At 37.0% G+C, this 27,035-nt stretch overlaps 1 long non-coding RNA gene across 2 annotated transcripts in view; it reads left to right on the forward strand.

Moving 5' to 3' along the window:
- Nucleotides 1–20,042, forward strand: part of LOC139356233 (uncharacterized) — a 58,248-nt gene extending 38,206 nt beyond the window's left edge. For both annotated transcript variants that reach the window (XR_011607768.1, XR_011607767.1), the window contains exon 4: nt 19,615–20,042. This is a non-coding gene — a long non-coding RNA (uncharacterized lncRNA). The remainder of the gene's footprint in view (nt 1–19,614) is intronic.
- Nucleotides 20,043–27,035: the final 6,993 nt, after the last annotated feature.

Here is a 27,035-nt window from a genome sequence, read left to right on the forward strand (position 1 = left end):
AAATTCCTGTGACTAGGAATTAGTTGTACCAATTATCTGCATTCATGTCTGTAAGTCATTTACTCAACTACCAAGTAGGCCGACTCAGACCTGCTATTTGTAAGAAAAGAGCTATAATGGCAAGTTAGAGATGGAAACAATAACTACTTGTTTTGTAGACAGACCGATTAAACTGGACTGAGATCCCTCTTGTACAAAAGGCCTCATTCCAGGTCAGAAGAGCCTCCAGGAGTCCTTTGATAAAAGACTACAATAGACCTCTTTTTCACATGTCATTCCTCGTCCTTCTTCTGTGGCAAGAGTGAATTTCTTAGGACATCCCCTGTATAGTTTGTTATTGAATTGGTTTGAAGCTTCTACACATTAATATGCCCAAAGCAATCTTATTAACTGCTCTCAGGCAAGAATATTACTGTTATAAAATGTTGCCTCTAATCAAACTACATTGTTTTCTCCTGATAATTAATAGCTTTGGGCACCAGAAACAACCAACATTAGTTACACAACTCTCTTAGATTGAAGCAGCTCTTTCAATTATCTACTGGACAGGCAAGGCTGGAGGTTGGCCCTGATTTGGAATTGACATATAACTATGAACAAACTAAGCCCAGCAGGGAAAATCCCAAATAAGAGACTGCTTCCAAGACCAACTTGTTGTAACAGAATACATAATAAAATAAGAAAGTACGCACAATTCACAATTCCAGCAGTAAAGACTCAGAAGTGAATGATCAGAGTCACTGGAGGCCATCATTTCCAACAACATTCTTTCTAATGTGATCTTGGAATAAATAAATAAAGATTAGCTAGATGTACACATTATAATAGGATCATTTGGCATGAATACAAATAATATTAATAGCCACTCATGATACAGAATAAAAATAAAGATAGTGATTTGCAAACCATGTAATTTGTTTTATTAAAAAATGTGTAATTGTGTAAATCATTGCCAAACTATAAGATAATTATGACATATTCTGCTAAGAATTTTAAAATTGAATTTAAAAACCACACTGAAACTGCCTACTTTTACATAATTTTTTTACTCCAAGGCACTACGATCTTTTCTTAGAACAGAAAGACCTAACAATTTGGCCTGCCTCTGGTAACACTAAGTCTATCATCTACAACGGATAAATAAATAAATACAAATGAAAATCATTTTCTTTCTGAGAAAAAACAAACAAACAAAAGAAACAATAAAAAATAGCAATGAAAGAAGTTAACAATAACAACAGATATAGGGTCACTCTGACTATTTTCGGTTCCAAAGTCACAAAATATTAAATATGTCCCTTAAGCCTGAATCCCACAGCAATAATCACTGAAGCTCTGATTTTGGCTTTACTGATGTCTGAAGATCTTTGTTATAAACTTTGAGTGTCATGATCATGTGGCAGTTGCTGTTTTCCACCATAAACAAACAACTTGGTAGCCTTTGTAATTTTGCAATTATATTTCCTCCAATACTTGTATTTGTAACTTGGCCAGCCAGACTGTCTGAAGGATGAGTTGAACTCTTTGTAAGTAAACTTTTACTTTCCATTTTAAATGTTTCCATCTCTAAGTTGATCTATGATACTTCAGTGAGCAGAAGCATTCTTCTTTGTACTTGACCATTCTTCTCCAAGCATGCCTTTTATATTTCTTTCAACAAGACAGAATAACATAGTTTCTATAACCCCAGGCACTAGAACCAAACCGCCTGATTATAAATCATATCTTCAATACTTTATGGTTACTGACCCAAATTAACAGTAATAGTAATAATAATAGTAATGATAACTGATATTGGCTTAGAGTGTATTTTATCATTTAATTATCACAACAACTCTATGAGATGAGTACTCTCATTATTCCCCACAGTAAATAGGAATAGAATTCCCATCTATGAATGGGGCCCACAAGAGCTAAATAATTGGGCTGGGATAACTCAACTAATACATAGCCAACTAAGGATTTCACTCAGGTTTATATGACTTTAAACTTGTGCCCCCATACAGCTCGGCACTGTGATGTTAGCCTATAGTCTCAGTTACTAATAAGGCTGAGACAGGAGGATAGATTGAGCTCAGGGATTTGAGATCAGCCTAAGTGATATTGTCAGGCCATGTTCCCACCCAAATCTCACCTTGAATTGTAGTTCCCATAATCCCCCCATGTCATAGGAGGGACCTGGTGGGAAATTATCGGATAATGGAGGCAGTTTCCCCCATGCTGTTCTTGTGATAGCAGGTGAGCACAAAATCTGATACTTTTATATGTGTCTGGCATTTTCACTACTGGCACTATTCTCTCTCCTCCTGCCCTGTGAACAAGTGCCTTCCACCATGATTGTAAATTTCCTGAGGCCTATCAAGCCATGTGGAAATGTGAGTCAATTAAACCTCTTTTCTTTATAAATTACCCAGTCTCAGATATTTCTTCGTAGCAGCATGAGAACAGACTAACATAGTAAATCGGTACTGAGAGTGAGGTGCTGCTTTAAAGATACCTGAAAATGTGGAAATGATTTCAGAACTTGGTAACAGGCAGAGATTAGAACAGTTTGAAGGGCTCAGAAGAAGACAGAAAGAGGTGGGAATGTCTGGAACTTCCTAGAGACTTGTTGAATGGCTTTGACCAAAATGCTGATAGTGCTATAGACAATGAAGTCCAAGGTGAGGTGATATCAGATGGTGTGATGGTTAATACTCAGTGTCAACTTGATTGGATTGAAGGATACAAAGTATTGATCTGGGTGTATCTATGACGCTGTTGCCAAAGGAGATTAATATTTGAGTCAGTGAGCTGGGAAAGGCGGACCCACCCTTAATCTGGGTTGGCACAACCTAATCAGCTGCAAGTATGGCTAGAATATAAGCAGGTAGAAAAATGTGAAAAGAGAGACTGGTCTAGGCTTCCAGCCTACATCTTTCACCTGTGCTGGATGCTTCCTGACCTTGAATATCAGACACCAAGTTCTTCAGTTTTGGAACTCAGACTGGCTCTCCTTGCTCCTCAGCCTACAGATGGCCTATTGTGGGACATTGTGATGGTGTGAGTTAATACTTAATGAACTCCTATATATATAAATGGAATATATATAAATATGTATATATATTCCATTAGTTTCAGAGTTCCATGCCTCTAGAGAACCCCGACTAATACAAATTAAGATGAAAAAGTACTTGAGAAATGGAACAAAGGTGACCCTTGTTATGCTTTAGCAAAGAGACTGGCAGCATTTTGCCACTGTCCTACAGATCTGTGGAATTTTCAACTTGAGAGAGATGATTTAGGATATATGGCAGAATAAGTTTCTAAGCAGCAACACATTCAAGAGGAAGCAGAACATAAAAGTTCGGGAAATTTGCAGCCTGACAATGCAATAGAAAAGAAAAACCTATATTCTGGGGAGAACCTCAAGCGTGCAGCAGAAATTTGCGTAAGTAACAAGAAGCTGAATGTTAATCACCAAGACAATGGGGAAAATGTCTCCAGGGCATGTCAGAGACCTTAATGGCAACACTTCCCATCACAGACTCAGAGACCTAAAAGGTCCTGAGGGACGTCCTGCTCCGTGCAGCCCCACAACATGGCACCCTGCATACCAGCTGCTTCAGTTCCAGCTGTGGCTAAAATGGGCCAACATACAGCTCGGCTGTTGCTTCAGAGGGAACAAGCCCCAAACCTTTGTGGCTTATACCTGGTGTTGGGCGTCTGGGTCCACAGAAGTCAATATTTGAGGTTTGGGAACCTCCATCTAGGTTTCAGAGCACATATGGAAATGTCTGCATGTCCATGCAGAAGTTTGCTGCAGGGGTGGAGCCCTCATGAAAAACCTCTGCCAGGGCAGCGCAGAAGGGAAAAGTGGAGTCAGAGCCTCCACCCAGAGTCCCCACTGGGCCACTGCCTAGTGGAACAGTGAGAAGAGGGCCACTGTCCTCCAGAACCCATAATTGTTGACCCACCAACAGCTTGTACCATGCACCTAGAAAAGCTGCAGACACTCAATGCCAGCTTATGAAAGCAGCCAGGAAAGGGGCTGCACCCTGCAAAGCCACAGGGTTGGATCTGCCCAAGGCTGTGAAAGTCCATCTCTTTCATCAGCATGACCTGGATATGGGACATAAAGACAAGGGGATCATTGTGAAACTTTAAGGTTTAATGACTGCCCTCTTGGATTTCAGACTTGCATGGGGCCTATAGCCACCTTGTGTTGGCCAATTTCTCGCACTTGGAACAGGTGTATATACCCAATGCCTGTACCAGCATTGTATCTTGGAAGAAACTAACTTGTGTTTGATTTTAGTGGCGCATAGGCAGAAGGAGCTTGTGTTGTCTCAAATAAGACTTGGTACTTGGACTTTTGAATTAATGTTGGAATGAGATAAGACTTTGGGGAACTGTTGGGAAGGCATAATTGTGTTTTGAAATGTAAAGACATGAGATTTGGGAGGCCCAGGGCAGAATGATATGCTTTGGCTGTGATCTCACCCAATCTGATCTTGAATTGTAGTTCCCACAATCCCCACATGTTGTGGAAGGGACCCGATGTGAAGTGATTGAATCATGGGAAAGGTTTCCCCCATGCTGTTCTCATTATAGTGAGTGAGTGTCACAAGAGCTGATGGTTTAATAAGTGTCTGGCATTTTCCCTTCTTGCAGTCATTCTCTCTTCTGCCACCCTGTGAAGAGGTGCCATCTGTCATGATTGTAAGTTTTATGAGTCCTCATGCAGAACTCTGAGTTAATTAAGCTTCTTTTATTTTTAAATTATCCAGGTTCAGATATTTCTTCATAGCAATATGAGAACAGACTATAACACTGGGCAACATTTAAAAAGAAAATAAAAGTCTGCCCTTCATCAGCTTCTCTATGTGAATAAAAGAGAAGTAGAATTCTTATAAATCTGCTTGAGTGACAAGAAAATATATATGTTGTCTAAAGTGCATGTAAGTGGCACAAGTTTTATATATTTCAGGCTGGGTGTGGTGGCTTACGTCTGAAATCCCAGCACTTTGGGAGGCTAAGGTAGGCAGATCACAAGGTCAGGAGATCGAGACCATCCTGGCTAACACAGTGAAACCCCCTCTCTACTAAAAACACACAAAAAATAGGCTGGGCGCGGTGACTCACGCCTGTAATCCCAGCACTTTGGGAGGCCAAGGCAGGCGGATCACAAGGTCAGAAGATCAAGAACATCCTGGCTAACATGGTGAAACACCATCTCTACTAAAAATGTAAAAAATTAGCCGGGCATGGTGGTGGGCACCTGTAGTCCCAGCTACTCAGGAGGAAAATGGCGCGAACCTGGGAGGCGGAGCTTGCAGTTAGCCGAGATCATGCCACTGCACTCCAGCCTGGGACACAGAGAGAGACTCCGTCTCAAAAAAAAAAAAAAAAAAGAAAGAAAGAAAGAAAAAGAAAAAAAATGCAAAAAATATAGCTGGGCGTGGTGGCGGGCACCTGTAGTCCCAGCTACTCGGGAGGCTGAGGCAGGAGAATTGAGTAAACCTGGGAGGCAGAGCTTCTTGCAGTGAGCTGAGATCGAGCCAGTGCACTCCTGCCTGGGCGAAAGAACGAGACTCCGTCTCAAAAAAAAAAAAAAAAAAATGTAATTTCAGAAGTGCTGGATAATTGATTAATTTCCCAGAGAAAAATTTTTGACTGCAAAATGCTGTGCTGTAGAACCTAGTCTATTAATAAGGTTTCTTATTGAAACATTTCTTCAATTTTCTTGCTACTGTAGCAAGGTCAGTAATTGCTGACCCCTGAAGCTTCTTTTGATATTTTCCTTTTTTTTTTTTTTTTTTTTTTTGAGATGGAGTCTCGCTCTGTTGCCCAGGCTGGAGTGCAGTGGCTTCATCCGGGCTCACTGCAAGCTCCGCCTCCCGGGACTACAGGCACCTGCCACCTCGCCCGGCTAGTTTTTTGTATTTTTTTTAGTAGAGACGGGGTTTCACCATGTTAGCCAGGATGGTCTGGATCTCCTGACCTCGTGATCCGCCCGTCTCGGCCTCCCAAAGTGCTGGGATTACAGGCTTGAGCCACCGCGCCTCCAAGCCATAGAATGCATTAGGAGAGACATTCTATGAGAATAGTTGATAAGTAGTAGCTGCATATTAGCAATTGGTGATCCCATGGGTGTCAAGCAAAGAGTAGTAGGAGATGGGACCACTTCCTACCTCATCACCACCTTATTATTCTTTTGTGTAAATTCTTGCTTTTGTGGGAGCCATGGCTATAGGCCCATGCTAAAAAAATCACTGGCATGAGGCAGATTAATTAATAGGAGAAAAGGCAAACAAATTTATTTACTTGTATACATGGCAGCCTTGAGAATAAAGACCTGACTTCCCAATGAGATACAGAAACTGGTATACCATTGTGAAGTACTAAAAGAATGGGGACTTGGATTCTGGTAAAACAGGTTATGGAAAAGAGGCAAAAACGAATTCTACTGAGGGGCAATAAATGATTGCTAGGGAGAATGCTTGGATAGGGAACAGAGATTGATTTGTGAATAATTTTATTTGTGACTTAAATAATCTTTGGAGACAGTCATTATTATCATAAAAGGTCTGCTCAGGTGTGATCACATCTTGGCCTTCTTTTCTGCAATAGATAATGAGATAATAAGGAGGGGAAGAAAGAGCAGTTGTTCTCCTTGGTAGGTATGAATCTCAGGCAGATAAAGAAACTTCAGGTTTTTTTGGAAGAAACATGAAGGAGGGGTCTAGACAAAGAGAAGGTTAGACAGGCCCTGAGGCTTCCTTAGTTCTGTATATCAAAATGACACATTTTGGGATGTTGGTTTCTGAGCCCCAGCATTTCCCTGTCTTAAGCTTTCCTAGATCTTTTATGCAATAAAAGCTGAGTTGGGGGCTGTGAAAGAGAAATAAATATAAGTTAAAAGCTGAGTGGCAATGGATTCCATTTAACCAGTTTGGGGACAAACCATTTCCATTAAGCAATTGTATCTCATTTTAGAAGATGGTATCACAAACTGTCTTTCAAACAGAAGAAAAATGTAGGTTAATGTTGGAAACAATCCATAAACTAGCTTCCTTTTCCTTCAATTTTGGAAGTCAGTCAGATGAAGTGTCTAGATTTCAGAATCAAAACTTCTCTGATTAAATAGAAAGAAGGTTGTGGCAATTTGACAAGTTTCTCTTGCCTGTGTCACAAGTGTGAGCTTCAGCTTGCAGGGTCTAAGGAAAAAGGTAGTAGCAATTTCGTTTATTCCAAGTCAGAAAACGTAAGAAAAAACTTAAAATGCTAATTTGGAGGCTTAGAACCAGAAGACAATTCAGGATTCAGTCCAAATTTTAGAAAACAATAAAAACTCATTAATAATGGACAAGACAATAATCTAATAATGAGTGTAGTATAATTTCCTTTTTCTCTCTTCAGTCATACCTTTCTACCAGATGCAAATCAAAACAGGGCCAATTAATTTGCAAAATAAGTCTCTGTTTTACTATATTTGGTCTGATTATTTGCATAAAGTACAGCACAAATAATTATTTGCCGTAAAGGCTGTTTTAAATTGGCTTTATATTGGAACTTTATTTTTTGTAATATATAAGAAATCTCAGATTTGACCTTTTAAAAGCCTCTTAAGCACAGCCAAGGGTTTATCTGTGTCTGCAGATACCTGTATAAGTTGGGTGAATTCCTCTCTTCTTGAGGTTCCAGAATAACTTGAGGTTTCTGGGCCTGTCAAAAAGTTACATTCTTTGCTTACCACAGGTTAGAAACCCTGTAGGGTTACTAAATAGATAAGTAAAAAGGCTAATTTTTCCAAGAGAATTTATTGGTTCTGTAAGTCCACATCAATTCCTCAAAACAGTATGCTCATTTCTGAAAATATGCCATTCTAGTAAAAGGCTTGATAAAATAACTAGTGTCTCTAATTATGCCCTGTTACAACAGAAAACAGATTCTTATTAAACTTATGCAAATAACTATATTGCCATAAGTTAGAAATATATATAGTTGCCAAATTCTGGAGAAAATAGGTAGAGAGGAAGAAATGTGCTTTCAATTTCTCTCAGAAGGTTATACTTTACTTAAATGTTAAAAGCTGTAAACACAAGTTTAAAAGGAAAAAAAAGTTTTTTTGACTCTGAAAATCAAGACAAAATGCAATGTTTCAAATAGAAAAGTTACTTAAAATTATTTTAGTCTTCTAGTAGTTCAGTTCCAATTACTTAATTCATTCCACAGTTTCTTAGTTAGAGTTTTGGAAGGTTTATATTTCTTTTCTTTCCCTAGTCCAATGGCACAATCTCCAAAGTCATCAGAAATCTGCATTCAAGAGGACCCATCAGAGTCCTTTCCATGAACTTCCCTAAAGAATAAGTAAAGTTTGAACTATATCTGATTATAAACCTTTATTGTGAAAAGAATAAAAGTAAAAAATAATAGTCTTATAAACCTCATTGTTAAGGATATTTATTTATTTGTTGTACATAATAGGATTGCCATCAAGTTTGATATATTAAATTGACTTTATCAAATTGTAATGTCAAATAAATAATTACTTCCAGGCTTAAGCAAAATGATTAAAATTTAATAAGATATATATATATATCAGAAATAATATCCATAGAATATTAAGTTTAAAGAGGCCAAGGGAACATTTAATCAAACTCATTTACTTTATATATACACACAAAATGAAGGTACTAGATATATTGAAGCCTTTTCCATTAAATCTGCATTTTAACAATTTTCTCATGTAAGTAATATACTGTAAAATATTTTAAAACTGCTACTATAGCACCATTTTCCTGTTTTCTAGAAAATATTAAATCTTACTTGCAATAAAGATTTGCCTTTGAAGTACAAATATTTTTTAATGCAATAACAGGCAGTTAGATACCTGAGTTAGCTTATTCATAAGTAAGTCATTATTATAAATCGCTGTCCACACGTTTAGATGCAACAACTTTTTAATTTCTCTAACAGTACAGAAATAGTGAAAGCAAGTAAGAAAACAAAAATACACTTCCTATATACATGTACAAAATTTACAGACCTCCTGAAATACCTCTCTCAGATCATATTAGAATGACTGGTCGTACATGTAAAAAATAACTAAGTGGTATTAAAGGGACTCTAAATACTCTAAAAAAAAAATAATTTTTCCCCAATGCAAAAGAATCACAAAGATATATTAGCAAAGAATAGAAAAGTTAGTGGCTGAAGAGAGGAAAGGTGTACTTTGGTTTAGTGAACTACTTAATTTCTGGAATCCTGCAGAACGCAATTAAAATTTAAATGCAATTGTGAATGATGTGCTTTACTGATGAGTTTACAGTAAATTATTATTCCTCATGCTCCTAATATATTCATTGAAAGTGAAACCTTAAATCTGAAAGATTTGTTTTGGCTATCAATTTATCATTATTACAACCTTTCTTTGCTTGGGTAAAACATATATGCTATTATTTGTTAAATGAAAAAGTCTTTGAAAATAAACATTTATAATATAATTACTAGAACAATTATGGTAAACAACTCATAAGGAACTCATATCACTCTTATATTAGTATCAGCAAAATTGTTTTTTGGGAAATTGCTAAGAAAATTAATTTTATATTTATTCCAAGATGTAATAAAATTACATTATAATACAAAATAACCATAATAATAAAAACTTATTATAAAATATCTGCCTCAGGCCTGATATAACAAGTTATTTGTTATGGTCACTAAATGCATAAAAGTACATTAGGCAAAATTAGATTATCTTTATTAATTTTTGTCAATAAACTCAATTTTGAAAGCCTGATCCCTGTTCAGTTAGAAACAATTTTATACTGATAATTCACTCATTTGCAAGTGGAAACATTACTATTTGGCTGATTCAAATAGATGATTTTAAAAACTTTTAGCACAAGTGATAATTACTGTGATTTATTGCAATTTATTAAAAGACTATAATGATTCAAAACTTTTTACTTGGGAAAGTTACTTCTTATAGCATGAATCTTGTTCTCACTCTCAATCTTGCTTACTCTGTTAAAAGGAAGGGAAAGAGAGAAAAAAATTAAAAGTTTATTATTACATAGTTTTTCCTGCTAAAGTTTTATAGCAAAGAGAGCTCTGTTCCATTAAATTATCCACTGATACCTCACAAGTTTGCCATTAGTGAATGCATGAATGCATACTAACCCTCTCAAAGCAGATGTTGCTTATTGGTTGGCATTTTACTTTAAAGAGATTTCCTTTCTCCGAAATTTGTATACTTTCTTATTACATACACAATGCATTTGTGTCTTACTATTTTATTCAATGTGTTGTATTGTGATACTGCCATCATTTATTTTGATGCTCAGGTAGTACTAGATTTGGCCAATGTGAGCCATTTCAAGCTGGCTTCTCTATACCTTTCTGATATGTCTCCATCAATTTTGGAGTATGTTCTTAATTTCTACCACACAGTTTTCCAGGTTATTTCTTGTACTTTCTCTGTCCCAGTCCTGAAATCAACCATTTCTCCAAGGAGACCCAGTTCCATTTAATAGAGAGTGTTATTTGAAGACCAAGACCTGGAAACTCATTTTGCATCTTACTTTTGAACTACAAAATGAATTGCCATACCTGCTCTGCTTGATCCTTATTAACTACTGAAACATCCTCCAGTTGTTTCCCTGCATCCCTTCTCTCTTGCACTCTATACCAACCAAATTATTCATACGACAGCCAGATGTATCTTTTTAAAATGTGTATCAGAACACCTCTTTAACCTTCTTACACTCTCTAAAGACTTCATTTTGCAAATTAAATTTTAGAAAGAAAAAGAAGAAAGAAAAAAGAAGGAAAGAAAGAAAGAAGAAAAGAAGGAAGGAAGGAAGAAAAAAGGAGAGGAGAAAAATGATAAAGATCCTGAGATGTATTGTTTAATATAAGACCTATTATTAAAAATAATACATACTTAAAAATTTTCTAAGAGGATAGATCTTATCGTAAGTACTCTGAACAGAAAACAGAAAACAAAAACAAACAAAAAACAGCAGTGCCAGGAGAAAGCCTTAGGAGGTTACAGATAAGTTGATGGCATTAACAGTGATAATGGTTTCATGGGTATATAGTTATCTCCATAAACACAAAATTGCATATATTCAATGTTTACAGCTTTTTGTATGTCAATAATACCCTAATAATGTGGAAGAAGAAAAAGAGAAAGAAAGAAGAAAGGAAGAAAGAAACAATAAAGAAAGAAAGAAAAAGAAAAAAAGAAAGAAAGAAAGAAAGAAAGAAAGAAAGAAAGAAAGAAAGAAAGAAAGAAAGAAAGAAAGAAAAAAGAAAAAAAGAAAAAAAGAAAAAAAGAAGGAAGGAAGGAAAGAAGGAAGGAAGGAAGGAAGGAAGGAAGGAAGGAAGGAAGGAAGGAAGGAAGGAAGGAAGGAAGGAAGGAAGGAAGGAAGGAAGGAGAAAGAAATTTACCGCAGACTCTAGATGATCTGCTGCATTCCAGATGGAAGAAAAGAACTTTACCACAGACTCTAGATGATCTGCTCCATTCCAAACTCTGGCTCCCATCCCATACCATCCCCCATCAGACACTGAACTCCAGCTACCCTGACTTTTCTTCTTTCCTTCAAACATTCCCAACTCATTACTGCTCCCCAGTCTTTGCCCTTGCTGCTCCTTCTGTCTAGAATTATCTTCCCCAGATTTCCTCAAGGTTAGCCTTTTCTCGTCATTCATAATTTATAGCCAATGAACTCTTAGCCTCAAAAAAATAAGACATTTTAAAAATACACTGAACTGGAATTAAGCTTCTGAGACCTTATTATATTTTCCAAAATGTGAAAGGCTTTAGTGAGACACTCCTCAGCTGTAACCACAGGCCTCCAAGAGGCTGACTCCTTGCCAACCAGCAGCTCTAGTTCTTGCATCTCCACAACCACTCCACTGTAGTAGGCCTGAGGAGAAATTTCTATATAATAATAATAATAAAGTTTAGAGTTTTGACTATAACACAGGCGTCAACATTTTATTTACCAACTGGAGAATCTTGTCTTATTTTTAAGTGACCAGAATTTAGTGGAGCAGAGGAAGAAATAGCCCAACAGAGAGAAATTTTCGTCTCTAGTAGGAGATAAAAATAAATTGCTTTGTAAATATACCTCTTGATGTGTCATGCCTGTCCAAAGCAGTTATAAATTCGCTAAAGGAGTGTTAGTTATCTTTATCACCTTTTTCTGTGATAATAGTTCCCTGCACATAGGAGAGACTCATTTATTCACTTGTTCAAGCATTCATTGAGCAACTCCTATGTGCCAGTCTGTGCCATCCCTGAGGCGAAAATAACATGATTGCTGTCTTCAAAAAAAAAACTTACATGGACTAGTGAACAAAGAAATGACAATGATCTAAGCATAAGGTGCTTTGCACAGCATGATATGAACAAAGTACCACTGGCCATAGAGGAAGATGCGCACCAGAGTGAAATAGTTGAGCTGATCAAGGAATTTTTTTTAACTTTATACTACAAAACTAATTAAATTGTTGCTATGTTATGATTGTATTTGAATTCAGAGGAGGTAATTATTTTGGATAATTTTCACAGTACAGATTAGGGAAATTTTCATGGACCACTTTTAGGAGTCAAGTGAATTTCTGGAAGGTAACTATTTGCTTCCAAAGTAAAGGGAATATTACCACTCAGGGATTGTCTATGATCTTCTGTTTCAGAAGTGCCTGGGTCATGTCAATTTTCATGCGTCCTCTAATACTCCTCCCACCCAGTTCACGATTGCTGCAAATGCCATATGGAACAATTTATTCCTTTATCAGTTTATCCCCGATAAACATGAAACTTCCTTTGAAGAGAAAGTAGATTTTTATTATTCTGACATGAAGGAATTTTACTATTTCCTGATGATAAGCTTTAACATAACAATAAAGGAAAATGTGTGAACTCCCTAGGTGCCAAGAAAACTAAAAGGGCACTATTGAATATGACAGGAAACAGAGAGAGGAGACAGAGACAATGGCTGTACACAGATTCTCTTGTTTTGTGATTTTTTCCTGTTTTACTAATTTATTTCTACTCCTTTGAACTTGCCCTAACATTCCATTTTTCCTCCTCATTTCTGAATTTCCAGGTCTCCTCTCAAAAAAAACGCATAAAATATTCTGTTTAAGATCTATAAAATTTCTCTAACAATCTCAGGTTTTCTGTTAAGATCAGGTATGAGGAAGTCAAAAACAAAATGATTCACAGATAACACAAATTAAAATAAGCATGATTTATGTTGGCCAACTCCACTCAGAAGTCCACTTCCAAGCATTCTCCTGAGATATACCAGTGAACATTTGGGATCCCAAAAAGATGCTTATGTACAACACATGTTATATCACCAGCATGTCTTGGAAGAAATTATATGTAGTCCTGTAGGTCCCTGGACTTTAAGGGGGTAAAATTTCTCTTTTACCTCAAAACATTATCCAGTTCCTGGAAATTTGCAGCAATCCTCCTAAGCCCACACAGAAGAGGCTGATATCCAATTCTACTTTGTAGGCAAACAATGCATGAATTTCTTTATTCAAAAAATATCTCATTAATGCCAGAAAATGTGCTTGGCATTTGGGATACATTTATGAATAAAATATATTCCCAGCCTTTGGAGATCTCAAAGCATTCTTATTAAAAAGAGATGAACAGGATGTCTATGTTTTCAAACATGCTACTATTGACTTACCAGAAAGAAAATGATTGGCTGACAGAGCAATCTGCAAAATGTAAAAGATTCCTTGCAAAAATTCCAACAGTAGAAATGATCGCCAATGTGATTCCTCTTAAATAGGCCCCTATGTAAAGTCTACTATAGCAGGAGTTTCTGTGAATTCTAAAAGCAGGCTCTAACATCCATGATAAAGCTCTGGCTCCCAAGAAACATCTAATCAGAATGAATGCTTGTTCACATTTTCAAATTCTCAAGCAATTCATCAATAGCTACAAATAAAATAATTAGTGTAAACACCAAGAAACTATGTTTTGCACTATCCAAATTACTCACACTGAAATGTTGAATGCCTTTAGTCTACTGTCTAAGAATAATTGTTTTAACAATTTTTTTAGCCATATGATTAAGAAACTTGTCAAGTAACCTTTATTTATTAAGTCATTCTAGGCATTAGGAGAAATAAGAATGATAGTTAAGGTGGAGGTAGACCTAGAACAGCCCTGAAAGGCAGCATAGGTAGTTTGTACTTTATATCCTAAGCTGTAGGAAATCAGAGAGACCTGCTGAGAAAACAAGATTCTTGGTAAAGTTGAAATTTGGAAATTGTAAACTGTTGACAGTGTGCAGAGTGAGCTAGAGACTGGGCAAGGAGACTACAATGGAGTAATCTCCTCTACAAAAAGTAGGTAGCATTGAAACAAAAGGAAAGAAAGCAAAGATAGACTATAAGATGCCTCTGAAATTTAAAAAGTCAATGTATTTAGATTTCTATTTTATTTGGAAACTTCTAAATTTTAAGTGTACAGTTTAATCCCATGTGAGTTACCTTTAGGAAGTTGCTTACCTATAAAACGAGGTTGATGATAACACCTATATCATAAGACTGTTGAGATTATTGAATGATATAAGGCATTGATAAATATAGTCTTAGAAGAATACCTGCTATATAATAAGTAATCAACAAAAAGTGATATAATGCATTGGTAAATGTAATCTTAGCAAAATATCTGCTACATAACAAGTGGTCAATGATGTTACTATGATGTTAACATTATTAGAAACAATACACAAGTAAGTAATATTTTATTTTGGATAATATCATTTCTTTTGTATTCACCATGTTCTTTTAAAGTTCCAGATAAAAAGTTAAAAGAATGGATTTTAGCATAAAATATCACTGGATGAAATGACAACTGTGGACACTGTGGAGATTAAAAAAGTCTTACTTTTCACTATTTATCTTTAATATTTAAATTGTTTTAAGGAATTACATGATTAAGAAAAAAATAAAAACAAAAAAGAGCAACTTATAGTCACATTAAACAGCAATTAACAAGTGATAGACATATGCTTATTCAAAAGTGAAGATAATAATCATAGAAAGGGATTACACTTTTTAAGTTTCTACTATGTGCCTGACACTGTTTTAAGCTCTTTTATATATGTTATCATGATTATATCTCTGAACTTAATATCATTAGTCTTCTGAACTGAAAGTTATTCCAAGTTATTGATGAATTACAGAGAGGGTTACACACTTGTCTACAAGGTTATCCAGCTAATTAGTAGAAGAATTATGAAATGAACTCGGACAATGTAATTACATATATGCACATTTAAATTTATCACTTAAGAAATTAAAGTCACAAAGCCAGTCTCTATAATTACAATTGGCTCTGCCAGCCACAATATTTGGGGTAGATGTTTCTGCAAGGAAAATGCCCTATGTCTGTGTTCATGTTTGGTAAGTCTAACTCCATGGTCCAAATAATGCCCACATCTGAGAAACACATCGCCCAAGGCATTCAACAGACCATAAGAATAAAACCATTTTTATTTTCAAAAGAAAAATAGTACAAATTAAATAATAAAATAAAAATCCTTGTAAACACTTTGGAAACAGTAAATCCTCCCCTATCTCCAAACTAATGTCAGGATCCAGAAGCAAATAAAGAATCGGTGAGTCTTCTAATTCTTTCAAAAACCTGAGATTTCTTAAAAATCTGTCTACTTTGCAGCTGCCAAATGAATTATTGAATTTATGAGGGTGAAACTAAGCCTGAGCTACTGATCAGTGAAATTGGTTACAACTGGGTGCAAGAGCTGCATCGCTGAGAACTCCAGAAAACGGCAATATCACTCAAAGCCTGCAAGATCCTGCCATGAAAACATTACTAAGTGGACTGCACTTGAATGCCTGGCTCATGTGATAAGTCATTTTTGGAGCCTTGTGAAACTTATCAATGATACTAGGTCTTTAGCTTCCCATTTTAATAAGATTAGAAGTCAAAAGCAGTTTGATCTGAACTGACTTTGTTTGTCAAAGTGATGTCTCAGCAAAACCTACTTTATAGAAAGCAACCATTCCATTTTTGTTTTTCGCTTCCCTTTAACAACTATTTAATATCCCAATTTTACATTTATCTGGCAACTCTAAGTTAAAGTAAATGTTATATTTATGTACAACTGTCTAACTGTGAAATGATGAATTACTCTGTGTCATTTGGCCGAGTTTAGTGAAGCATTGAACCCATTAATTGATCTTTAGCTAACTGTAGCCTAGTTTGCACTGTAGTAATTATAAGTCCCTAGAAAGCCTTTATGATTCATTTTTACTTATTTTATTTTCAAATCAAGGGAGATAAAGATACATTATTTTGGTAAAGAAAGCCAGAGTATCTATAAGTTAAGTTACTGCAAACCATGAGTTTTCATTTATAAGTGGAACTGAAACCAATTTGTTTGTAAACTGTAAGAATGGTTACTGAAAGTTGCATTTGACAAGAACTTAACAATGAACCTATTTCATTAACTTACTGTTAAGTCTTGGCAACATTTAACAGCCTAGCAAGGTTTCTACTATGCACATGAACTTTGGGAAATTACAAAATTGTAAAAAGACGTTTTATCAATAAATTTTGAGTGTCTTCTTGAGGCCTTCATTGCTGTTGTTTTCAATTATAAATTAATATAATACCATACCATCATTCTCAATTTAGTTTCCGTGGGTGTTTTGGTTAATTCTACAATACAGTCATTATATTTGTGTTAAAGTTAGTTTGGGGCTAGAATTTTCCAACTCTACTTGTATGAATTATGTTCTGTAAAGAAATATGTAAAGCACAATATGCTTACAGCTAATGCACAACATGTATTATAATGCTCCAAAATATGTTTGACAGTGTGACTACTTACTCACCTGTACAGAATGTCCTGTGTAAAACTAAAGGAGGATCATGCCTGGAATGTGAGTGGGAATAGAGTGGACATTATTCTGTGAATCAATACACTGAAAAATCTCAGAAACTTCCATGGAACAAAGACACGAGTAGATGTTGATTTTCATGGACCTGAAAAGTTGGTCGATGTTGCTTTAGAAACATGCTTTATTGGTGACATAATTTGGTGTAAAGGTAATATTACATTAAAAAAATATCTGCAGGACTTCTCTGGCAGTTGTTTGTGCTAACATGAATTGTGACTCTTTATGAATGGACTATATTGTGTTAAATTTCTCAAACGTATTTTTCTGTTAAATACCTTAATTTTTTCAAGAATGCATGTGGGGAAATGCTTGAGTAAGGGTGAAAGACCCTGAGACCTTTCTTACCCTATGGAAATAATTGATCTAAAGGTTAGTCCCACTGGGCTCAAGCTTTAAAAATTCAAGACTAAAAAGTGGCATGGATAAACTGCTGTTTTACTTTGTAGATGCCATCAGTCAAATACCACAAAAAAAATACACTTAGGGAACAAAGTTAAGTTTATTAATTGATGTTTCAACAAAGACCATGGACATTCTCAAGGTATCTCAAAAGAGGGGAGTTAGGGAGAGGTACCTACATGGCTTGTGGGTCCAGAGTTAGTCCTAAAATGGTCTTGGCAGAGAATAATTAGAGCTTGTAAATTGGAGATTGGTTAGAAGAGTTCAGTGATCTCAACATTAGAATATGGGAGTCCCCCGTGATATGATGTGGATATTTGTCCCCTCCAAATCCCACGTTGAAATGTAATTCCCATTGTTGGAGGTTGGCACTGATTGGAGATGTTTGGTGCATGGGGAGCAGATCCCTCATGAATAGCATAGTGCCATCCCCTTGGTGATAAGTGAACTCTCCTTCTGAGTTCACATGATATCTGGATGTTCAAAAGCATGTGGCACTTCCCCTTCCCTTGCTCCCAGTCTTCCTATGTGATACAGTGATCCTCTTCACCTCTTCCCAGTGGTCCTCTTCACCTCTTGCCATGATTGTAGCTTTCTGAGGCCCTTACCAGAGGCAAATGCCAGCACTACATCTGTAGTGTACAGTGTGCAGAACCGTGAGCCAGTTAAACCTCTTTTCTTTATAAATTACCCAGCCTCAGGTATCTCTTTATAGCAACACAGCAATGGGCTACCACAGAAAACTGGTACCAGGAGTGGGGTATTGCTATACATATACCTGAAAATGTCCAAGCAGCTTTGGAACTGGGTAACAGGCAGAGATTGGAAGAGTTTGGAAGTCTCAGAAGAAGATAGGAAGATAAGGGAAAGTTTGCAACTTCTTAATGACTGGTAAAATGGTAGTGACTGAGATGCTGATAGAGATGTGGATAGTAAAAGTCAGGCTGAAGAGATCTCAGTTGGAAATGAGAAAGTTAACAGAAATTGTAGTAAAGGTCCTATATGCCACACCCTAGCAAGGAACTTGGCTGCACTGTGTTCATACTTTTGGGATCTGTGGAAGTTTGATCTGAAAAGTGATAAACTAGGGTATCTGGTGGAAGAAATTTTTAAGCAGCAAAGCATTAAAGATGTGGTCTGGCTGCTTCTAACAACAATAAGATAGAGAAGCAGGGAAATGACTTAAAGTTGAACCTTATGTTTTAAAGGAAAGCAGAGCATAAACGTTTGAAAACTTTGCAGCCAGGCCCTGTGGTAGAGAAACAATCCAAACAGGCTGCAATCCAAACAGTTTGCTAGAGAGATTATGACTAAAAAAGAGTCAAGTGTTAATATCCAAGACAATGAAAAGGCCTCAAAGGCATTGCAGAAGTCTTTAAGACAGCTCCTCCCATCACAGTCTCAAAGACATAGCAGGAAAAAGGGGTTTTAGGGGCCAGGCCCAGGGCCCTGCTGCCTTCTCAGTTTCAGGACACTACTCACCACATCTTCGCTGCTCTGGCTCCAGCCTCAGCTCAAAGGGACCCACGTATAGTTCAGACTGCTGCTTCAGGGGACACAACCACAAACCCTGGCAGCTTTCACATAGTTTTAAGCCTGTGGGTGCACAGCTTGCAAAAGTAAGGGAGGCTTACTGGCTTCTACTTCAATAGCAGTAAATATATGGGAAAGCCTGGTTGCCTGAGCAAAAGCATGCCACACGGGTGGAACCCCTGCAAAGAGACTCTACTGAGGCAATGACAAGGGGAAATGTGGGATTAGAGCCCCCATACCAAGTTCCCACCAGGGTACAGCATAGTGGAGCTGTGGGAAGGGGACCACTGCCCTCCAGACCCAAGAATGATAGAGTCACCAGCAGCTTGTATTGTCAGCCAGGAGAAACCACAGGCACTGAATTCCGGCCCATCAGAGTAGTTGTGTGGGCTCCATCCAGCAAAGTCAAGGTGAAGCTGCCCAAGTCAAAGGGGTGGAACTACCTAAGTCAAAGGGGTGGAGCTGCCCAAGCCAAAGGGGTGGAGCTGCCCAAGGCTTTGGGAGCCCAGCTCTCACACCAGTGTGCCCTGAATGCAGGGTCTAGAGTCAAAGGAGATCATTTTGGAGCTTTAAGATTTAATGACTGCCCTGATAGGTTTTAGACTTGTGTGGGGCCTATCATCCCTTTTTGGGGGACAAATTTCTTCCTTTTGGAATGGTAATATTAACCCAATGCCTATAACACCATCGTATCTTGGCAGCAAATACCTTGTTTTGATTTTACAGGCTCAGAAGCAGAAGGAGATGAGTTTCATCTGAGACTTAGGACTCTGGACTTGACGCTGGAAAAAGTTAAGATTTGCAGGGACTACCAAGAGGAAAGGATTTTAATTTGTAATGTGAGAAGAACATGAGATTTGGGGAGCCAAGGGTTGGAATGATATGGTTTGGACGTCTCTTCTCTCCAAATCTCATATGGAAATGTAATGACCACTGTTGGACATGGGGCCTGCTGGGAGATGTTTGGATCATGGAAGCAGACCCCTCACGAATAGCTTATTGTCGTCTCCTTGGTGATGAGAGAATTCTCTTTCTGAGTTTATACAAGATCTGATTGCTTAAAAGTGTATGGCAGCTTCCTCCTCTCTCTCTTGTTTCTGCTTTTGCCATGTGATATGCTGCTCCCTGCTTCCTGTACAGCCTTGCAAAACTGTGAGCCAATTAAACTTTGTATTTTGTAAATTATCCTGACTCAGATATTTCTTTATAGCAATGCAAATCAGCTTGACACACTGTGGAATTACTGTTAGATCATTTATTTGTCATCTTCTCACGAAACACCTAGGTATGAGTGAGCTAGCCTTCAAAGAGTTCGAACTTAGATTTTCTCTGATGTTCTCAGATTTTCATGGCTTCATCTGGTACAGTTTATTTGTTTATGAGAGTAATTTTCCATTCTATCAATTTTTTGGAAAACGGTTTCTTATGACATTCTATTAGACAGCCTGCCCTTTGTTTACTTAAGTATAAATTATTTGATGGGGCTGATGGGCCTTTCCATTCCTTTCATATAGAATGTAGAGGTGAGAAAACATTGCTGGTGATATCACAGAAGTCAGTGACTAGGGGCTCAAAATGATGACATTTAGGAGTAGCTTTCAAACCTTGGAGAATCCATAGACTCTGAGATTCATTTTTCCTACCATATTGCTCAAATTTGCTGCATGAAAAACATTGACATTTCAGGGGCATGTGAAAAGAAACATTTGTTTGTCTCCAGGTCAGCTATAGGGAGAACCTGGTCCCGATGGTTATGTGGGTTCTTTTCTATTTCCTAAGTGTCTTGGCTGGTTTAAGAAACAAAGGTAAAGAGCACAAGAGAGAGAAATTTAAAGCTGGGTGTCCTAGGTCAACATCACATGTCGGCAGGATCCGTGATGTTCCCCGAGCCGTAAAACCAGCAAGTTTTCATTAGCGATTTTCAAAAGGGGAGGGAGTGCATGAATAGGGTGTGGGTCACAGAGATCACATACTTCACAAGGTAATACAATATCACAAAGCAAGTGGAGGCAGGGTGAGATCATAGGACCACAGGATGGGGCAAAATTAAAATTGCTAATGAAGTTTCAGGCACGCATTGTCATTGATAGTATCTCATCAGGAAATAGGGTTTGAGAGCAGACAACCTGTCTGACCAAAATATATTAGGCAGGAATTTTCCTCCTCCTAATAAGCCTGGGAGCGCTACAGGAGACCGGGGCTTATTTTATCCCTTTGACTTCGACCATAAAAGACAGCGCGCTTCTAAGGCAGCCGTTTATAGGCCTACCCTCAGGGCACGTTCTCTTTCTCAGGGATGCTCCTTGCTGAGAAAAACAATTAGCGATATTTCTCCTATTTGCTTTTGAAAGAGGAGAAATATAACTCTGCTCTGTCCAGCTCACCGGTGGCCAGTTCAAAGTTACCTGTCTTGTTCCCTGAATATCGCTGTTTTCCTTTTCTTTTTTCAAGATGCCCAGATTTCATATTGTTCAAACACACATGCTCTACAAACAACTTGTGCAGTTGATACGATCATCACAGGGTCCTGAGGTGACATTCATCCTCCTCAGTTTACAAAGATGATGATGGGATTAAGAGATTAAAATAAAGACAGGCATAGGAAATCACAAGGGTATTGATTGGGGAAGTGATAAGTGTCCATGAAATCTTCACAATTTATGTTCTGCCACGGCTTCAGCAGGTGCCTCTGTTTGGGGTCCCTGAATTCTCGCAACAGTCAGCTAAGATGGTTTTCTTTAAAGATGTGTATCTGTGGGTAGAGTAGGGCAATTTTGTTTCATTCTTCTTCTCAGGTGCCAGAATAGAAGAGCAACAGCTTTCCACAATATGTGGTTCTTGTAGAGATGATAAGAAAACAAGCCCAATAGTGAAAGCACATTTCAAACTTCTGCTTGAGTCCTGTGCCACACTGGCCCATTCATCAATGCAAGTCACAATGGTCACACTGCACGTCAAGGGGAGAGAAGTATTCCCCAGCTATAGTGAAGCCATGGCATGTCAGCAGATGTATAATCCTACTCTCATAGTCACTGATTCCCTCTTTCCAGTTACAGGAACTATGGATGACTGATTCTTCCTCTTCATTTATAGATTGGGAAAAATGAGACCTCAGGAGTTTTAGCCTGCCAAAACATTGTTTTACTGATTTTTCAGTTGATTTTTTTTGTTCTTTATAATATTACCACGTAATTACAACCAATGTAGAGCAAATAATTCCAACTTTCTCTAGTCATAAATTAGACTTCATAAAAGCATGACTAAAGTAAGGAATTCAACTCATATCTTGACAATTAATTTACCACAAATGAAAGTTATATACAATAGCTAGGGTAGAAAGAACCTGTTATCAAATTCTTACCATTTTATTTCAAACATATATTATATTAATTAAGTAGTTTCTGGCACAATTTTCCACTTGCACTCCTACAATTAAGCTAACTCAGTGTATGTACTGTTGAAACACACATTGCTGGTATATCATTTAAGTTACACAGGCCACTATGTACTTCTTCCTCGGTATTTAAAAATCAGAACAGAGGAGGAAAGAGACATTGATAAAATAATAATTGAAAGGGAAATACAAAGTGTACCTAATCCAAAAGGTCTAATTGAAAAATTCATAATTTTGACTGTTTTTCTGTTTTGTTTTTTTTAATTTTAGATTGTTTCTATTCTGTATGCTTTTATTGAAGATAACTTGCAGAGTTTCTGATGCATTCCAAATCATGCCATTTATTCTAGCAAATGTACTTTGGTACATTTGCTGCATATGTGGTCTTTTGATTGAACCTGGCTGCATACCAGCTCTATCACAGAGCTCAAACCTGACCAATTACTGAGTCACAGCATCCAATCCCATTACTCAAAAACTAGGTTACTTGAAAGTACCATTTTAAAGCCTGTGCATCTAGGAACCTCCCTCATTGCAGAATATAAGATTTTGAAGTTAAAGATCCAATGACCAGGCCAGGCACGGTGGCTCATGCCTGTAATCCCAGTACTTTGGAAGGCCGAGGCAGATGGATCACAAGGTCAAGAAATGGAGACCATCCTGGCCAACATGGTGAAACTCTGTCTCTACTTAAAAATATAAAAATTAGCTGGATGTGGTGGCACACACTTGTAGTCCCAGCTACTCATGAGGCTGAGGCAGGAAAACCACTTGAACCCAGGAGGCAGAGGTTGCAGTGAGCCCACATCATGCCATTGCATTCCAGCCTTGTGACAGAACAAGACTCCGTCTCAAAAATAATAATACAATGACCAACTCCTTAGTGTGTCATGTCTTAAAATCAGATGTCTTATTTTAAACCCCAGACCTGCCATTGAGTGAGCTGCCATGCAACTTCTTTTGATCCTAGTTATTTCTTAGGCACAATAGGATAAGACCTGTATGGTAATATTTCTTTAAAAAAAAACAAAAAAACAAAAAAACGGTTACGGGCTAGCATATATTAAGTAATAAAATGTTTTACAATATATACATGTTCATATAACCATATAAATATGGAGTATATACATATGCAGACACATGCATAGAAAATCTATCTGTGAATAGTGGAATTATAGCTGATTACTTACTCTCTAAACTTAACTTTTATCCTTTTAAAACATATTACTTTACCAAACCAAGAAATAAAAATATTTTCATCCCCAAAGCAAACATATTTAGGAGTTTCTAGATTACTATATTTACATGTTCAAATGTCAGAAGTGACTCCAGGGAAATCATTGAATTGTTAAATGTAGAAAAAGTCAGAATATTGTTTTGATATCTTCTCTAAGAATATCTGAAGAAACCAGAGAGAATCTTTCCTCAGTCAGCAGTAAATGATAGATGTATCATGACTTTTGTTAGAAATTAGCTGCACACAGGTGATACTGTTCTATGTAGGAAGTCCAGGCTTGACTACACATCCCAAAAATGGTGTGTTGTAGTCAAATGGGACAAGGCAATGATTTTATTTTGCTTTACCGTATTCATCTGTTCTTACGCTGCTAATAACGACATACCCAAGACTGGGTAATTTATAAAGGAAAAAGATTTAATTGACTCATAGTTCCACATGTCTTGGGAGGTCTCACAATCACGGTGGAAGGCAAAGGAGGAGCAAAAGTCATGTCTTGCTTGGTAGCAGGCAAGAGAGTACATGCAAGGGAACTACCCTTTTATAAAACCATCAGTTCTCATGAGACTCATTCACTGTCATGAGAACAGCACAGGTGAAACACACCCACATCAAAAATTACCTCCTACAGGGTCCCTCCCACAACACATAGGAATTATGGGAGCTATAATTCAAGATGACGTTTGGGTGGGGACACAGCCAAACTGTATCATTTACATAAGTCGGTTATGGAGTTCTCAATAGGTCATGTCCAATTTTGTATCTCCAGCACTTAGAAAATCACCCCTGAAATCCATGTTCAGAAATGTTTATTCAATGAATAACACTAGGTATTCTAGGAAGGAGCATGGACAGTGCTTGGTCCCATCCTTGCTCTTACACTTAGTCACTGTCAAATTAGAATAGAGTAGCTTATCTTCCTCACTGAATAGACATAATGAGCCTTATTTAACCGAGTTATTTAGGTAGTTGTATTCAATGAATTTTCTCTTGCCCTTAATTTTACATCTATGTATGCAAATGGCAAATCCTCAGGCTTCTTGAAATGATTAAACTAAATTGCATATATGCAGCATGTAATGTAGTATTGCCAATTATTAATAAATATTTTACAATTATTTACACTCACTGTTATTACTCTTGTCTCTTGGAGCAATTTTCCCCCTGATTTCACTTGCCCCATGATTCCATGACCTCCCACTGAGTTCCTCTCACAATATATGGGAACTGAAGATGAGATTTGGGTGGAGACACAGCCAAACTATATCAATGACATATAACACTTATGAAATCTGTAAATGGAACTAAAAACAGTGCAACATTATTATAAGTTCCCTTTTCTAACCCACAATAGGGATAAGACTTTCTACTGACTGAAATGCTCCATTGTCTCATATAGTCCACCCTTTCGAAGTTTAAGTACACCTTTAAAGTGAAATTTGTAATCAGAATGTCCTTTGAGGATTATGGAAATAGCTAACCTACAGTAGGTTGTCCAGAGATACAGCACATATGATAGGGCCAAGATAATATTTTATTCCCCTATAGTAGATTGTATTTGTTCGGAATTTTTAAAAAAAGTTGGATTAGCAGAACTGTCTCTCTTTCCTCTGGACAAGCATTGGATACAAATTTCCACTGTCTAAATCAGTAATAAACTCAATCCTTTAAAAAGTATTTAACTGTGTTCACGGTGACTGACTTGTGAAAATCTTCTTAGATTTGTGATATATTCCCTGATGTAACACAAAAGGCTTAATTTCCCTTAATTTTTTCTATTTGTTCATCCAACATTCATTCATTCATCACATTTATTGTAAACAACTGCCTTGTGACCTCAATTTAGATGGTCTTACTTCAGTGTCTTCTATATGCCCAGTATTCTCTGAACTATTAACTAGTGGAGCCCACTATATTTCCAGACTTATGCTAGGTGCTAGTGCCTTTACAGCAGCCAGCAGCCTAATGGGGATTTATTACCATAAAATTACAAGTGTGGGATATGAACACTGCCTTCAGGAATTTCAAGCATTGTGTACTATAATCCTTGGCATTGTCACATCTCCTAACTTTAGGGATTATTTGAAAATCCTTCACTCCCATGCTGAATCTCTAATGACATTTCATTTTCCTCTCCCAGTACTGCTAAGTGCATGACTTCTTTTTCCTCCGACAGATCCAATTTCACCCTTGTCCACCAATGCTCTGTTTTCCAAGAGGCTGACATAAATGGATCAATAGGCTCCCTTTACCCTATGCCTTCAAACTGGGTTAACCAATAGAAAACATTTGGCAAGAGGGTTAAGAAAGGGAGAAGAGTAAAAATGGGTTATATAAGTTCCTCACTCCTTAGCAGCAGCGTCAACGTTGGCTGACCGCATTTCTGACTGAAGACCATAGCTTTTGCAATGAAGCCCTCTTCATGCAACTCCCTTTTTCCAGGATTTAACTGTTTCCACCCCTCCCACCATTAGCCTAGAGGTGAGGAGCTATCTCTCTTCCCTTGTTAATTGCTGTAATATTTCTGTTACTTTTATTTTTTCAGTTACGTTTTTCCCAAATCGTTGTAGAGATCGTTTATTAAATTCTCTTTAAATCACTCATTTTGAATATTCTCTCTGTTTTTTGTCAGATTTATGAATAATACAAATTCCCTTTTCTTTTTTTGGTCATGTATTTTTCATATGTTTATCAAAAGAAAGTTGCTTTTGATATTTTAAACATTTTGTTTTACCTAATCAGTTCCATAAACCTTAATTGAATGCCTACTATATGCTTGATGCTATGCTAAATGCTAAGGATACAAAGATGTATAACACATGGATTATGCCATGAGGGAAATTAGTCAAGTAGCAGTAAAGGATATATAAATGCTGAGACAATATAATTTATCATTTGAACTGGGACACTTTTGAGTAAGAAAGAGATCACTACTAATAATTACACTAGGTCACTGATGTAAACTAATTGTCTTGGGAAAGCTAAATATAAGATATCATTGAGTTATCTATAATGATTAATTGGATTAAGGTATAAACAGACTCATGGAATGTCATCTAGATTACTAGAATTGGAAATATAAAGTTAAATATAAAGAAGTATTTTCCCTGTAGGAGTTTACAGATTATGAAATCAAATGATTAATTTCAACCAATGTGATAAGTGTTTGCAAATAAGTTGACATTCTAATAGGCTGAAAATTTTAAGGAAAAGATAGTATTTACAGGGCATTGACACCACCTTCTCACAGTGAAAACTGGGAAGGTCTCCATACTGATGTTATTTTCATAATCAGAAATGTTATAAATACTTTTGCAAACTGAAGAAAATAGATTGCCAGAGTAAGCACTTTTGGAATAGTGATGACAATTTTAAGAAAATAGAGTCAATGATGTAGCAATAATTAAAGTGTTCAGATTTGGCAAGACCCTACCTTGCATGGTGTCACCAGCAATTACTGTCAAATTGGCCTAGAATAAAAGTATCTTAGGGGAGATTCTGCACAGGAAATTGTTC

Source organism: Macaca nemestrina, chromosome 9, assembly GCF_043159975.1.
Source record: "Macaca nemestrina isolate mMacNem1 chromosome 9, mMacNem.hap1, whole genome shotgun sequence".
NCBI classification, from domain to species: Eukaryota; Metazoa; Chordata; class Mammalia; order Primates; family Cercopithecidae; genus Macaca; species Macaca nemestrina.